Below are 15,375 nucleotides of genomic sequence, written 5' to 3'. Positions count from 1 at the left end.
CAGGGTGGGTCAGGGTACACAGCAAGAAGCATCTAGGGCAGATCTTGGCTAAAGATGTTGAGGAGTTCTCAGATAATCAAGAAGAAATGGTTCCGGCACACCACACGGGGTGCCAGCGTGATGGAGGAGAGATGAAACGGGACAAGAAAATATGACCAGGAGTAAAGAACAAAAGAAACGAATTCTTCCAGGACACCGGTGATGGCCATCTAGTGACCACAGAAGCGAACACAGTGCCTGCTTCAGCTCTCAGTCACCTTCCACCGCTTCCCCTCAGGCATTGTCAGCTGACTTTGACCTCACTCTGCTCTCTAGACCTGGCTTTCCCCATCTTTTGCCTTTGGCATTTTTAAAGAATGGTTTAGAGTCTTAACTCTCTCTTACAGCCACCCTCGCTTTGGTGCTGAAGGCTCAAACCGTCAAACTTGGTAGGTCCTTGTTTAGACCTGTCAGGGTTCCACTTGGAAGGGGTGCAGACCCCTCTGGAGATTAGCTATATGAACCTTTTGAGGAAGAAATGTAATTCCATATACATCAAATGAACATGAACCGCTGATGGTCACAGATTTAATGTTCCTTATGTTTGGCCCAGACAAAAGAAATACATCCTGGGGACAAGCCAGATCACAGTGAGAAGGCTCTAGGCAGAGAAAAAAAAAAAACCCACTAGAGTACCTGGGTGAGGATTCATTAGTTGTGGGATAATCTTTTTTGTACACTGTGAAGATGCATTTGCCTACAGCAGAATGGTTTAATAAAGAGCTGAATGGCCAATAGCTAGGCAGGATTAAATAGGTGGGACTTCTAGGGGGGAGAGAAGGAAACTCAGGAAGGAACTGAGGTGCGTTGAATTAAGCAAGCAAGATGTAGAGCAAGTGGGACCTATGGTATGGAGAGGTCATGAGCCATGTGACAGAATGTAGATTAATGTAAATGGGTTAGTTTAGGTTATAAGAGCTAGTTGGGAACAAGCCTAAGCTAAGGCCAAACATTCATAATTAATAAGAAGCATCTGTGTCATTATTTGGGGGCTGGTGGTCCAAAGAAAGTCCAACAAGAAAGACTCACTATATGCACTGGCAGACCAGGAAGATGGCTCAGCCAGTGAAGGCACTTGTCACCAAACCTAACTACCTGAGTTGGATCCCTAAGTTTCACATGATGGAAGGAAAACGTTTAATTAGATGGCTTACATTTTCAGAGGTCTAGTCCATTATCAATGTGGTGGGACATGGTGGTGCACAGGCAGACATGGTGCTGGAGAAGGAGCTGAGAGTCCTACATCTTGATCCACAGGCAACAGGAAGTGAACTGAGACATTGGGCATGGCTTGTGCATGTATGAGACCTCAAAGCCCACCTCCACAGTGACACACTTCCTCCTTCAAGGCCACACCTACTCCACCAAAGCCACACCTCCTAATGGTGCTGCTCCCCTTGAGCTCACAGTGGCCGATTATATTCAAACCATCACACTTCCCAAGTGTCAGGATTCCCATACCCAGCTCAAAAGTTATATTTTGCTGACCTGTTTGCAGAAAATTGGACTTAAACCTACAAGTTTGGGTGCCAAAACTAAACTAAATCTGAAGGGAGTAGAAATCTCCCATAGATACAATCCTGGTGTTCCTGAAATCAGGGCACAAGTGGGAATCCCTGTGCCAAGGGTCTAAACAGTTAAGTTATACAGTAAGACACACTGATCCTCCTACTTTGTCAAAGGCAAATATAAATGCTAACAATACATTATCATTGTGAACTGGAGAACCAAATTACATTTTTTGAATATCGGGAGGTTTTCCTCAGCTTGGCAATGCTGCATTTTAAGAAGCTTGTAGTGACACACAGCTTTCTTTAATCCTAGCATTTGGGAGGCTAAGGCAAGAAAATTTCAAGTTTCAATCTAGCTTGGACTCCAGAGTAAGAGCCAGTCTCAAACAAACTAAAACATACAACACTTAAGCCAAGCTGAAATGTATTTAAAGTGACGAAGAATGGACAGAATTTATTTTCTATCCATTTTTAACTAGAATGTAATTCCTCGTGAATGACATTTGTGCTGTCCAAAGCAGTATCTCCAATGCCTGACACACTGTAGGCATTCAGACATATTTTTGAATTCGTACGTGGTTTTTTTTCCCCGAAGAAAACTTCTAGATTCTGTTTTCCACCCCCTGATGAGAAGTGGAGTCCTGTAGCATGGAGCATGGCTTTAAAATGAGGTGGCCTGTGGTGGGTTTGTTCAGTGACTTGGAGAAGCAAGGACCCTGTGGTGGCCTTCTGGTAGCCGGGTTTGGTTTGGTGTGAAGAACTTTGTGTTTTTAGTCGACATGTTTCCTATCTTCACTCAAGAACCGGGGTAGTGAAGGCCTGGAGTTGCCTGAGACATCTTTGGTCAAACCTCAGGCAACCAGAAGTAGTAGTCCTGGTTATAACTCTTCGATGTCAGAAAGTGATTTCAAGCCAATCTGGAGGCGGATGAAACTCAATGCTCATGGGTCACGTGCCTGGCCATGCTTGAAGCATTACTGAAGTTACTTCTGGGTTAATCTTGGCTAAAAACATGCATAAAGTGGCTTCTGCCGTCCTCAGGAATGACGCGCTTGCTAACTCCAAACTGTGAAAAAGGTCCATTACTGTAGCTGACCAACAGTCCCTGCTTTACTGAAGAGCGATGCTATTAGAGCGGTAATCTCCTAACGAGAGGTTATTGGGTGGACAAATGATGACATAAAAGCAGTTAGAGGAAAAATCTAAAATCATTTACAAATTGTGCCTTAAGCCACTTAGTTTTAGGAGAGGAAAGAAATTATATTTTCTATTACAGTGTACTCTGTAATACGGCCCAGCTCCAACTGAGGCCGACAGAAACAGAAAACTGGCTGAGGCTGCACAGCTAAGGGAAGAATTAACCAGGAATAGGTGCCAATTTGCCCCGTCTAGTGGGAGAGGATTTGACAGTCAATGACTGAGAACACACACACACACACACACACACACACACACACACACACACACACTTGTTCTTTACCTTTGCACTTTCCCTAAGTGACCTTTCATTGTTTCATCATGTACACTAGGATCTCATACTGTTTGCTTCTCAGAAACACCCATGTTTGTACACACAGTGGTCCGGGAACACTACTGTTTTTCAGACTGACCCGTTTGACCATAACCTGAAGGTCGTTCTCTTTAGTGTTGTCTACATAAGCCTCTATGGGCCCAGAAGCATAAGACTCGGTCCCTACAGTGTCAATTCTATTCCATGGTCATCAGATAGAGTCTGTGCTCATCTTGTCACAGGAAAGAGCCTGTGCCTGCAAGAAGCCCGTGAGAGAACCCAATGTGACCAGCTTGTCTCGATGTTTGCCTGACTTTAGGAAACAATCCATTTATTTGCTCTTGACAACATCTCTTGAAGCAGCGAGATTTTTCTAGACTTTTAGGTGGAGAAACTGTGGTTCACAAAAATGGAGTGGCCTGCTCAAGATGACATAGTTGAACCCTGTTATTTTTGCTTTGGGAGAATGAGTGGATTTTTTTTATCTAAATTTATTTTATGTGTGTGAATGTTTTATCTGCATGTATTTCTGTGTCTGCATGTATGCCTGTGCATCTCATGTGTGCAGTACCCATGGAGGCCAGAAGAGGGCACTGGGACTGGAGGTACAGATGGTTGTGAGCTGCTTTATGGGTACTGGAAATTGGACCCAGGTCCTCTGGAAGAGCAGCCAGTGCTCATAACCACTGAGCCATCTCTCTAACCCAGAGAATGTTTTTTTTTTAAAAAAAAAAAAACACTCCTTGCCCACCAAGGTGATTTCCTTGTTCACCCAAAGTTGGATATCACTTCTCTACCCTACCAGCATAGAACCTAAATATCCCTTCGTGGTATTGTTTCCACTGTGCACACTATTTGCCCCTGTAGCAACCCCCGTGATGTTTGGGGTGAGAAAGAGTGCCACTCTTGGCAGGATTCAGAGCCTAGGCCTACAACAAAGATGGACTGTTCACTTCTGAGTGTCGCATGATCTACGCAATAGTCCCTTCTTTGACCAGCTAGAGAGCCATCACCACATATGAAGGGACTTGTTTCTGAGCTGGAAGATCTCCAATAGGGTTTTGGGGAGAAGGTTTCATGATGGGAATCAAGTTCAGTGAATTTCTTTAAATCAACTACTGTCATTAAAAAAAAAATGAAATGAGCTTGCTTTCAGAATTGCCAGCATTCTGTAGCTTTCTGACCAGACTGTTGCATAGGACCGACTCAATGCTGGAAACGACTTCAACAGGGAAGTGCCAAATGGTGGGCCAAGAAGACACTGCTCTTTCCATACTTGGAGTCTTCAAGGTCTTCTCATAGTCCATCCTCTTGTCACCTGAGAGAAACGGAAATAACAGGATGTGTACGCATTGTAAGAGAAGATTTGTAGGATGGCTTTCCCCATAGCATTTGAGTAGGCCATCTGCGGGCCCTAGAAGCAGAGAAATGGTAGCTGTTTCCTCAGTCCATGAAGCCTTGACAGTACCAGTTACGAAGACCTAGAGGATTCCTGGAGAGCTGCTGGTATCCAGTCTGCCTCAGTCTGCAGCAGTGGCAGAAGGGCAAATGCCCTCGGGAAGGAGGGAGAGCAGGCAGATAGCACTGCCTTTCCTTGGACCTTTTCTATGTGGGCCACCTGCTGGAAAGTGCTGCCCACTCTGAGAGTTGGTCTTCCCCCTCAGTTAATCCTCACAGGCACACCCAGGTGTGTATCTTCAGTCACAATCAAGATTAGCCATTGCCCTGTCATTCCCTTGATGGCTATCTGCCCCTCCCCCAACAATAGAAGCAACACATGCTTACTGTAGTGTTGGAAAATGCAGCTAAATATAGCACTTTCAGTTTTAAAAAAAACCTACAGTTACTATTTTTTGCAGAGTTGACTGTTGCCAACCCAGGATTAATAGTCTTAGAAATTACATCATATACCCAAATTTCATTTTTTTTTAAAAAAAAAACAGTGAAGGCATTACGTAAGCCACAAATTCCTCTGCCAAAAAGAAAATTTTAGGGACGCACAACCAGACATGGGAAGGGAAGCTCCATGGGGTTGGGAGTGAGCACAAAGACAGAAGACATCTGCCCTCCTCATGTCCCAGCCCTCTGCAGCACAACAGGATCATGTGACCAGCTCTTCTGTGCCCTGAGAGGACAGGAAGAGAGAAGGCAAAAGTGATGTAGATGCAGATAAATGTTGAGGTTAAGCTGAGCTCTCCTGTTTTATAATGCTAGCACTGTATCTGCATGGATAGACAAGGCTTTGGGTACACCAGGTGGGTACACTGCCGGCACTGTATCTGCACGGATAGACAACGCTTTGGGTACACCAGGTGGGTACACTGCCAGCACTATGTCTGCACAGATGGACAACGCTTTGGGTACACCAGGTAGGTACACTGCCAGCACTGTATCTGCACGGATAGACAACGCTTTGGGTACACCAGGTAGGTACACTGCCAGCACTGTATCTGCACGGATAGACAATGCTTTGGGTACACCAGGTAGGTACACTACCATACACTATATGTGCATGGATAGACAACGCTTTGGTACACATGGTGGGTAATACTGCACTCATTCTCTGCTCCTTGTTCTGTGTCTTAAGTTTCTTTTACTTAGCATTTTCTGTGCTAGTTTCACAGTTTCTTCTTCTTTATATTTAATAAATATATTTATTTATTTTACATCCTGGCCTCAGTTTCCCTTCCCTCCTTTCCTCCCAGTCCCTCACCCCCATTCTCCCTCTGTTCCCACCCTCCAATCCACTCCTCTGTTTCTGTTTAGGAAAGGACAGGTCTTCCATGGTTATCAACAAAACATGACATACCAAATATGCAATAAGACTAAGCACCTCCCATTTATTAAGGCTGGACAGTATGTGGAGTAGGGTCCCAGAAGCCTGCAAAAGAGTCGGAGACAGCCCCTGCTGTGAGAGCTCCTTCCACTCCTTCAGCCAATAGCCTTTAAGATTCCAGCCCACTTGGGCGTGGTCTCTTATACTATAAATACAGCTGTAAAGCCTGCGCTCGCTCTCCTGCTTCCGGCTCTCACTTCTGGCTGCTAGACTGTTCCTGTTCCCCGTTTGTGCAGAGGACTGTGATCTAGGACAGTGATCTGTAAGTCTCCTCTACATAAATAGCCCTCAATTATGCATAATCCTAAACAAGTGTGGAATTATCTTCTTTCTTCCGCCATCGAGCCCCTGTTCCAACTGTTAGGAGTCCCACAAGACGGCCAAGCTACACCTATGACATATATGCAGAGAGCCCAGGTCAGTCCCATGCAGGCTCCCTGGTTGTCGGTTTGATCTCTGTGAGCCCCTGTAAACCCAGGTTAGTTGATTCTCTGAGTTGTTTTGTATCTTGAGCATGCAAAGTTGGGTAGCTGGGGAAGGGGTATGGGTCTGGGAAGGTTGCATAAAGATCATGAAATGAATTCTATGAAATGTTCGAAGGACTAGTAGAAAATGAGGAAAAACAGGAGTGTTTACTGCTCTTGCACAGGACACAGATTCAGTTCCCAGCACACACAGCAGGTGTCTCACGACTGCCTACAGCTCCAGAGATCTTACACCCGCCCTATACTGCAGCTCCAAGACACCTGCACTCCCAGAGCGTGCGCGCACACACACACATACACACACACACAAGCTGAAAATGATAACCACAAATCTTAAAGGAGTAATAAGATGTTAGGGAGCCTGGGAATAGTTTTGATTCCAGGCACACATCACTTGGTCAGGAAATCCAGAATAAATCCTGACAATGCATTGACTCCATAGGCTGTTTCATGGCCCAGTTTAGAGGTATTTGTTGCCAGTTCATATATTAAATTTTCTATGAGGTGCTATCTTTGTGGTGAAGCTTGCCAATAATTTATGAATGGTGTTGAGCACCATCCCCTCATGAAATCGCCACCAATGAAAGACTTCCCGTGAGGAGGTGACCTTCACTTGGGTTCCATACTGGCTCTTCCCGCCAAGTTAAACTCTCATTACCTTCTCCCTCCTGGGGAGACTGGGCTGACCCCCAGCACTCTCCTGCTGGCATATTCTGAAGCTGGCTCCTTTGGGGCTTTCAGCTTTCAGGTCCCCCATTTAGTAAGGGGCTTTAGTTAAAGGGTTTTTAAATCTGGGATGCACCGTCCAGTACACAGGCTTGTCACTGGCCCCCAAGCAGGATGGATGACAGTCCTGACCCTGTCCTACTCGCAGACCCAAGCTGACAAGGCAAATACTTTCTCCCATGGTCCTCACTGGAGGTGCCCTCCTGCCATCCCCTGTGCTCTTGCCGTATCATGATGCTCTGCGCCCCCAAACAGGCTCAGCCGGGCCAAGGCTAGAACTGTGACCTTGAGGGCGCCACTTCTGTTCTCCTTTGCCCAACGTCAGTGGCTCAGGTGGCAGAGCTCTTGTGCTCTTACCAGGGAATGATCCAGTCCAAATCAGCCATCCACTGTGATATGTTCTTTGTTACCTAATGCTACTACATGGTGAGCACCCACGCAGGCTAGTTTAATGTCACCTGGACACAGGCTAGAGTCATAGGGAAGAGAGAACCTCAATTGAAAAAAAAAATGCCCTCATCAGATTGGCCTGGGGAGCATCTTCTTGATTGATGATTGAAGTGGGTGGGATCATCCAACTGTGGGCACTGCTGTTTCTGGGCAGATGGTCTTGGTGTGTAAAAAAGCAGGCTGAGTGGCCAACCAATTGGGGACCAACTCAGGAAGTTCCATCCTCTATGGCTTCTGCTTCAGTTCCTGCTTGCTTCCTGGCTCCTGCCTTGAGTTCCTGCCCTGATTTCCTTTGCTGAAGGCCTGTGATGTATGAGTGTCAGCCAAATGAATCATTCCTCCCTGGGTTGCTTTTGGGCATGGTGTTTTATCACAGCATTAGAAGCCCTAATTAAGACAGTACTCATGAGTCCCAAATCTGAAACTTAGACAATGCTCCAAAATCTAAAATGTTTGAGTTCTAATAAGTAGAAAGTTTCTAATCAGAACTTCTGTCACAGACCATAAACAAAAAGCATATATTTTTCAAATATTGTGGAAAGCAGGCTTAAGGCACTGTGCTTACAGTGCGCAAGAAACATAACGAACTTGTTTAAACATGGCTCCCACACCCAGATGTCTCATTATGTGATATGCTAATATTCCAGACCTTGCCATGGCCAAGAAACCTCCCATCCCAAGCACTGATGAGATACCAGATTCCTGTAAAGAACACTGAAGTTATGAAGTTTGGAGTAGGAAGCCAATGAAAATATTCCATTTTTTTTTAAGGAGCAGAGCTGCTGAGCATTAACTGAAATGATTTCTCTTAATGCTTCTTAGGTACATAAAACTTTAAAGTCTACCACAATCCCAGAGGTGCTGATGCCTACAAACCCTGATGTCTACAAATGAGGAACCTGAGCCTGGGCGGATCTCGGGAAAGATAAACCAGAGAGCAGAAAGACTGGGATGCTGAACTGTGCTACACAGTGGTGGAGTGTGCACGGGACATCTTTCTGCGTGGATACAAAGGGTGAAGGATAAATGGATGACGTCAGCTCACTTGACTCCTGACCTACTTTTCCCCACGGTGTCTTACTCTTTCTACAGGCAAGCATCTCCCCTGTAGCTACCGTGTTCACTTAAAATCAATCACCACGGTAAACATAACCAGTGCATGGTGTAGGCCCCTAGGCATATGGAAAATAATAAAATGAAGTCATGTGTTTACATACATTTACAAGTTAAATAGATTTTTTTTTTACTGTAGTACTTTAGTACTCTGTGTCATTAATAAGTTATTCTGCATCGTAAGCAGGGTGGGTAGGGTTACACGCACGGTACAGTGCCTGACAAACCATGATGTCACCGACCTAGCACTGGGAAATGTCTTAATGGAGCCAAGAATTTGCACCTTTCTTCCCAAAACTGAACAGTCACCTCTCAATGATTCAGCCTATCTTTCTCTGATTCTTTTATTTTTTCTTTTTCTCTTCTTCCTTCCTTCCTTCCTTCCTTCCTTCCTTTCTTCCTTCTTTCCTTCCTTTCTTCTTTTCTTAGAGACAGGATTTCACTCTGTAGCCCAGGCTGGCCTTAAACTCATGGCAATCCTCCTATGCCAGCTTCCCAAATGCTGGGATTATAGGAGTGAGCCACCACAACTTTTCCTTTGGCATTCTTTCCAAATCTTCGTATTCATTTCTCAGTCTCATGCGGACATCTGCATTCTTGCAAATTCAGATACTCAGTTGTCTTACTTATTGCCTCTATTGCTGTGAAGAAGGGGCACCATGACCACGGCAGCTCTTTTAAAGAAAAGTGTTTGGTTGGGGCCAGCTTACAGGTTTAGAGGTTTAATCTTCTATCAGCATGGTGGGGAAACATGGCATGCAGGCTGACATGGTGCTGGAGAAAGAGCTGAGAGTTCTACATCTGGATAGGCAGGCAGTAGGAATGGACAGTCACACTAGGCCTGGCTTGGTCATTTTAGACCTCAAGGTCAACCTGCAGTGACACACCTATTCCAACAAAACTACACCTACTCCAACAAGATAGTACCTCCTAATAGTGTCACTCCCCATAACCAATCATTCAAACCACCACACTTAATAGTTTTCCGGTTATGATTCTTATATGTAAAGGTTTTATTCTCTGGATAAGGTGGTACACTGAGCCAATGTCTCTGGCAGGTTTTATTTAAGGAAGAATGACTGACATGGCCCACTCAGATGGTCAGAAGGAACTCTAACTTAATTATATATCAATAGGCCCCCGCCTCCAGTGATCTTGTGGGAAAGGGTAGATACCCATGCTTGTTGTTTTGCATTCAATGCAGTGGCTGCTGTCCCAACTGGCAATTGCAACTGCGCAGCTACCAGCAGAGGTTCGGCAGCGTGGACCGCAGTCAGGTGGGAATTCTGTTCCCTCAGGCACACGCTCCATCACAGCTGCTTAAGGAAACTGTATATAAATCTCTATCCTACAGAACTCAAGATTCAAAAGTTGAGGTGAAATCCTGCTACCTCGGAGAGGCTGAGTAGTAAGTAGCTAACCTTCTCTCCTTGCTTGCGTCTCCCCAAAAGGGCCATCCTTCAGTTCAATCCCCATTTAAGAACCCTAGCTACACAGGTGGTTCCTCCCTACCACTTCCTGTCAGCCAGTTGCTGACTCAGCCTCCTGACCCCAGGTTAATTTTATTTAATCAAACAAATGTAACATGTCTTTGTATCCTTAACAAAAGCAGCAGAAGCAAACGTTACACACCTTTACACAGTTAAGATAATCTTCCACAACACGCGCCTACAAGAGTCACGAACGTGACTGTCCCCCACTCAGCCATACTTGTTCTCCCAGGCATGAGCCTGGCAGGGAGGCTTCCCTGAGAACACCTAAGCTTCAGAAGCCATGTTCCTGACTGTCAGCATGTCACAGACAAGTCAGACGCGGGTCAGCCTCTCCTCTTCGGGAAAGCTGGCCCTACGAGCACTGTGGCATTTGTGTTCTGACTAGAAGGTCTGTGGCAATAATTACTATGTATAGTGCTGTCTTTTCTTTCACAAGTATTCCATTTTGCTTGGGTTTCATTTTGAGATATAGTCTTATGAAGCCCAGGATGCCCTCAAATTCAACTATATAGCCAAAGCTAGCCTTTTTTTTTCCCTTCCTTCACCTCTGGAGCTCTGGGATTACAGGTGTACACCATCACACCAGATCTTTCTAAAGTGCTCTGCATTGTCCAAGTTTGCTTTCTTGTGCCCTCCAAATTCTATTGGTCATTATGACCATGCTCTGCACTCTGGAAAGAGTGTGTTCACCTGCAGAGGTGGCTCAGAGGCTAAGAGCACTTCTGGTTCTGGAAGAGTGTGGGGGTCTGAATACGAGCCTGTTTTCACATTGACCAAAGGTCAGAGAGTGGGAACTTGCCTCTAGTTCCTTCCTTCAAGGTTATCATACTTCTACCTCAAAAGTCCCACCTAGAGGTGGGTCAGAGAGTTCTGCTCTCTCAAGGTTATTGTCAACAGGTGTGGCTAATAGCCAGACCTTTTGCTCCAGGAATAGAGAAGTAGACCTCCCTGTTCCTACCTCAAACGAAAGCCTAAGGTTCCAGCTAAATTCCAGTTCCTTTAAGGAGGTAAGATTGGATTCCAGCCAGGGAGTGGTTTGTCTACAGAATATTTTGGTCTAGGGTGTGAGTGTGAGTAACTTGTTTGGTTCTAGCAACAGAATGTTTAACTGTGAAGGTAGCCCACGACCTTCAATTGGTCTGTTCATTTCCTTGTGTCCTGTTAATGCAGTCTTTTGTCTTACTTCTACCTTTTGGGGTCAGGGATATTTTAAGCAATTGGAAATTAAACGCAGGTGAATTTCTGGAACTCCCTCCCAATACTATCCTATATGTTTCTCTGTTTTATTTTTTTCATTCACGTCTTCATATTTCTATTTCTATCCTGGCAAGAGGTTTTTTTTTTTTTTTTTTTTTGTCGAGGCTAGTTCCCAACAGCAGAGGACCTGGCTTCAGTTTCCAGCAACCTCATGAAGACCCCCAACCTGTCCCAGGAATCCTTCTTCTGGCCTCTGCAGATACTGCATGCAGATGATGTAAGACTTTAAGACAATTCTGAAGCCATTTCTGACAATTCTGAACCCTCTCAGCCTCCATGCCATTATGCTTACCCTCCTCCGCTGGGAACCAAGGACCTAACAGCCACACATGCATGTATGTTCTCCAGAAATTGGGGCAAGATAACCTTTAAGATGTTGACTCAGTTCCTGAACAATTACCTATGCACATATGTTTTGATTCAGTCCTTAGGGAAACGGGGTCAAAATGATCTCTTACCTCATCTGATCTGACAATAGCTCTCCAACCAATTATTGGTATTAGCCCTTTTCAAATAAGCCAATCATAATGGTCAAAGAACAACCCCCTTGTTTCTATGGCCTTCTCCTTTAAAAGTAGACTGTACCAGCTATTCAAGGTCTCTCGGCTTCCCGAATGCTGAGGGACCCTGTCATGACAGAATTAATAAAAATCCTCACGCTTTTGCATTGACTGTGGTGTATGAAATGGTCTCTGGGGGTGACTCCTTCTCGGTGTTTGGACACTAGAGTCCAAGAAAGGCTGATGTGAAATGATGGATCTAAAGGTACACTTGCCTTGGTAGGTAGTGCTGGAGGTAGTAGAGAGAATGAATGTCAGGTTCAAAGCTGTAAAGGCTCCTGAAGGCATGAACACCCTCTAGGAGTTCCCAATAAGGCAAAGGTCAGATAAGAAAGCTGTGAGTGGAAACATAATGACTTAAATCTAAATGCCTACGCAGGAGCCACCTAGGCAACCATTTTGTTAAGGGCAACACTTTTCCCGATGGCTTGTGTGAGCTCTTTGTGGTCTAGGTAGGATACATTTTTTTTTCATTTGCATCATTAAAATCTCTCTTTTTCTCTCTCCCTGTCTCTGTGTCTCCATGTGTGCATATGTCTCTCTCTCTCTCTGTGTGTGTGTGTGTAGGTATGCATGCGTTCTTATTTTCATGTTTGTATATGGAGGTTCTTGTTCACATGTATGAGTGTGCATTGGGTATCAGAAGTCAACCTCTGGTGTCCTTCCTTCCTTCCTTCTGTTCTTCCTTCCTTTCTTCCTTCCTGACAGGTTCTCTCCCTTTTACCTGGAGTTCCTGAGATGGTTCTGCTGGCTGGCTAGTGAATCACAGGGATCAGCCTGTCTCTGTTTCTGTAGCCCTGGGGTTACTACCGTTCCTGGCTTTTCTTCAAGGGTTCTTGGCATCAAACTCAGGTCTTCATGCTAGCAGGGCAAACATATTACTGGCTGTCTCCCCAGTCCCTAGAGTCGCTATTAGTAGTCTATTGCCCCATCATAGAGTACCATAAATTTAATGGCTTAAAATCACATGGTGATTGTCTTTCAGCTCAAAGTTCAGGCATCGTATGCCTGCCCTCTCTCTTTAGATCCCCATGAAGCTGACATTAAGAGGTGGCTGCACTGAATTCTCCAGTCAAGACTGAGATCAACTATGGAAGAATCACTTCCAACTCCTTTAAGTTGTTGGTGGGAAGACAAAGGAACTGGGTTTCCAGTTGCCATAGGACCAAGGTGTCTGTGTTCTTGTTTGTTGTTGGCTGAGGACGGTGTGGAGAGGTTGCTTGTGGGTCCTTGGCTTGTGGCCACTTCCAACTTCAAAGTCAGTAGTGAAGAAACTTCCTGGCATTAAATCTTTCTCACGCTTCCAATCTCTTTTTATAAGCCTAGAGCTTTGATATGGTCCCCATGATTGCATTCAGACTCATTCAGATAATATCCTTTCTTAAAGGCCCATAGATCACCTGGTCACTGGAGCGCATAGAGCACTGTGTTCAAGGCAGAGGATTATGCTGTGTGCATATGCCAAGGGTCAGGAATCTTAAGCAACACAGTGTTCGTTAGCCCACGGAGACCACATCCCTCGGGGGCTGGAAGTGGATAGAGAATGTTCTAGACTCTAGCACTGTGCCTTGCCGTTGATGTAGCTCAGCTAAGACAATTGATCTAGAAAACACATCTCTGCCAAACCTCACTTTCTTTACTCTCAGCACTCAGCACAACCTGGCATGCTACATATATAGATGGACTGTCCCTTACTCGGGTGCATAGAATCAAAGTGCTACAGGTGCAAGTCTGTAATATTCATATGTACAGAACTGGGTATCTTGGCTATGACCCAAGACTAAGTATGGAATCCACGTATGACATATGTTTTATACACAGAACTGAAAAGAAACTACTGTGCTATTTTAAGAAAATTTTGTGCTTGAGACAGCATTTTGTGGCGAAGAATCATCTCTGGTGTCGGGCTGACATCTGAAGGGCCTGAGAATTTATGACATTTCGGATTTGCAATTATTATAGCATATAAGTATATATATATATATATGATATATACTATTAAATATGTCTTTGTTCACTATCGGACTTCCCACAGTTCAATGGAACCATCTTTGAGGCATGGGCCTTTTCTAGCTTATTCACTTATCTTGCGTCCCCAGTATTAAAACTAGTGCTTGACACATGATAAACACCAAATAACTAATAACGTGTAAGAGCTGGGGGAGATGGCTCAGTGAATAAAGTGCTTGCTGTTCAAACATGAGGACCTCAGTTCCGATCTCCAAACCTATAAAAATCCCAAAACCTGTGAGAAAGCCTGGAACAGTAGTGCATGTGTTTATGATCCCATGCTCGCTGTCCACAGAGACCAGAGAAAAGTATCAGAACCCCCAGACAGGAGTTAGGCTGAGCTTGCAGCCTCCAAAGCTTCACACCAAATAAACATTTGTTCTTTATCAGACCTCTAGCCTCGGGTGTTTTGCTATAGCAGCCAAAAGCAAACCTTGCAGTCACACACCACCTCGTTTTATACAAGATCTTAAACCTTCACTGCTCCAATGAGCTAATCACACACAGCAACTAAGATTACTAAAGCTCCCGTGCCCTGCCTGGCCCCCATTGTCATTCATTTACCTTGTACCATGGTTTGGATATGGTTTTATTGTATTCCTCCCAAAGGTTTAATTGCTCAAAATGTGGCAGTGTTGAGGTAGCAGGTCCCCAGCCAGGCAGGAGAATAGGGGTGTGTGTGTGTGTGTGTGTGTGTGTGTGTGTGTCTATGGTCTATGTGTGTGTGTGTGTGTCTATGGTGCATGTGTGTGTGTGTGTGTATGTGTGTGTATGTGTGTGTGAGGCTCCGTGGTTAAGAGGTCTTGTTGCTCTTGCAGAGGGCCTAAGTTCGATTCCCAGTACTCACATCCATCAATTCACAGCCACCTAACTGCATCCAGCTCCAGGGGTTGATATCCTCTGTCCTCTTCTACACACATCCATATCCATAACAAGAGCAGAAAGAATGCCAGACCTACGCAAATCTACAGTCTGCATAATCTTCATCAAAATACCCATAGCCTTTTTTATTCTCCAGAAACTGAAAATCTGATCCTCAAATTCACGTGGAAGTACAGAGGCTTCAAGGTGCCGTGACAGTATTTGGAAAAGGAAAACTGGATTGGATGATGCACTCACTCCCCATGTCACATTTCCTATAAAGTGAGGTAGTCACAGCAGTGTGGTGCTGGTGTCGAGAGAAGCATACAGACAGCAGATAAACTGAGAAACAAATCCACACATCTAAGAACAATTGATCTGTAGCAAGGGTCCTGTGGTAGTTTAGATGTAATTGGCCCCATAGGCTCATAGAGTGGCACTATTAGGAGGTGTGGCCTTGTTGGAGTAGATGTGGCCTTGCTGGAGGAAGTGTGTCTCTGTGGGAGTGGGCTTTGAGGTATTCT

Source organism: Myodes glareolus, chromosome 14, assembly GCF_982192425.1.
Source record: "Myodes glareolus chromosome 14, mMyoGla1.1, whole genome shotgun sequence".
Lineage (NCBI taxonomy): Eukaryota > Metazoa > Chordata > Mammalia > Rodentia > Cricetidae > Myodes > Myodes glareolus.
Note: the sequence above shows the minus strand (reverse complement) of the source record.